The following is a 2,500-nucleotide window of genomic DNA, read 5'->3' as shown; positions in this document are numbered from 1 at the left end:
ACTGTCAGGGAATCCATGGAAATGAAATCTATTGTACTTAATGACATCACATCTGGGAAGACACTGCAATTCCTAAGGAGGGGGCCTTAGATTTTCTTTCTATTCTGGAGAACAGGGGCAATAACAGGTTATATGAAATTACTTGTATTGTAAAATTGTGCATATGTACAGATTTTTTTATATTTCTTTATGCGTTAATATGTGCATTGCGAATTTATATCTTTGCATTCTATTTTTTCCCACGGTTAACTAAGAAAACTATCCACAACTTGTACTGTTTTTCAGTCTGAAAATATTAATTAAACACTTCCTCTACAAGGCTACATTTACCAGCCATATTTCTCAGAACCCTTCACAAAAATAAGCATTGCCTTCAGCACTAGACATCCATCGTGGCAGATGAAGGAAGCACTGGAAGCCAACCTCTGGCAACAAAGTCTGAGACGTTAGATCTTTGAAGTTTAGAAACCCTAGATAACCAACAGGAATTGTGTTGACAGGGCTAAGAATTGACCACAGTTATAATATATATATATATATATATATATATATATATATATATATATATATATACACATACATACATACATATTCACACACACACACACATATATGTGTGTGTGGTGGGGGGGGGGGTTATATGACATAAACGCTCGGTAAAGAGGTGTAACCTGCATCTGTTTGTCTGGGATATAAAGAAACGATTACTGGTGCCGAGACAGTGAAAAGACACTGCCAGGCGTACGATTAATTCCATATGTAAATGTATAGCCTCCATTTCTACTGTCAAAAACTGTCTTACGACACTAGAAAGTGTCGTTAATTTCATTCGCGACACTACCCGGGCCGGTCGCGACAGCAACGATGCCAATATTCCTACGCTGTTGTCAAAGGTTCGACTACACCCCCATTCCTAGGAATCGTGCTTAAGTTGACAAATCATATTTTATTTTTTAATTAAGCAACCACGGTTTTACTGATATTACATTAGGATGTAGCAGCATATGTAAGTTCTTAGTTATCAATATCTTAAAACGATAGAGAACTACCGAAATCAGTTGAATATGCGCGGGCCCTAAGTTAATATAAATTTCCCTAATATTCTTTTGACTATTCAAACACTTTCTGTAAACAAAACATGAATCGGTTTGAAATACTTCCCTATATCACTCGCCATGGAACACTTGGAGGCTTGAATATGCCCAAGGCTAAGGCAAAAATGATATAATAAAAACAATAATGACTACTGTTGCCTGTGCACGACGTATTGAAATGTTAATTAAAAGCGTAGACATACGAAAGATCGCTCTTCTTAGCCATGGACTTATCAATATGAAAGCATTTTGCTATTAAAGCATATACTCGATATTGTTATCTATAATAGTACTGTAGATTTTCAAGTGAAATGTTCACATGTTTGACCATATTACCTAAGTGTTGAAAGATATTTCTTAGGATCGCATTATGGTTATAGATGTGGAACATCTTGTATTATAACACATTACATATCCCCATAATAAATAAAAATTCAAAAGAAAACATACGTGTGTACATTATATATATATATATATATATATATATATATATATATATATATATATATATATATATATATATATATATATATATATACATATGCATATATATATATATATATATATACATATATATACATATATATACATATATATACAATATATATACATATATATAATATATATATATATATATATATATATATATATATATATATATAAATAATGTATTATTCGGTAACGATGAGGATGTTAATGAGGATATTATTGCACCTATTGCTAGACTAAATGTATTTGCATCTCTTTGTGCATATATATATATATTATATAATATATATAGTATAATATATATATTATATTATACATATATATTATATAATATATATATTATATTACATATATATTATATAATATATGTATAATATATATGTATATATATATATGATATATATATATGTATATATATATGTGTATATATATATATATATATATATATGTATATATATATATGTATATATTATGGGGCCGCGGTGGCCGAATGGTTAGAGCGTCGGACTCAAGACTGTCACGACGGCAATCTGAGTTCGAGGGTTCGAGTCACCGGCCGGCGCGTTGTTTCCCTTGGGCAAGGAACTTCACCTCGATTGCCTGCCTAGCCACTGGGTGGCCAAGCCAGTTCAAGTCAGTGCCGGGTAAATAGAGATGGTGACTCGATAAAAACACCGGGCGGAAGGCAATGGCAAACCACCGCTCTAAATTGCTAAGAAAAAATCATGGAAGCCCATGATCGTCAAGGCCGCGGTGGCCGAATGGTTAGAGCGTCGGACTCGGGACTGTCACGACGGCAAACTGAGTTCGAGGGTTCGGGTCACCGACCGCCGCGTTGTTCCCTTGGGCAAGGAACTTCGCCTTGATTGCCTACCTAGCCACTGGGTGGCCAAGCCAGCCCAAGTCAAGTGCTGGTC

This window comes from Penaeus monodon, chromosome 6 (assembly GCF_015228065.2).
Source record: "Penaeus monodon isolate SGIC_2016 chromosome 6, NSTDA_Pmon_1, whole genome shotgun sequence".
NCBI lineage: Eukaryota > Metazoa > Arthropoda > Malacostraca > Decapoda > Penaeidae > Penaeus > Penaeus monodon.
Note: the sequence above shows the minus strand (reverse complement) of the source record.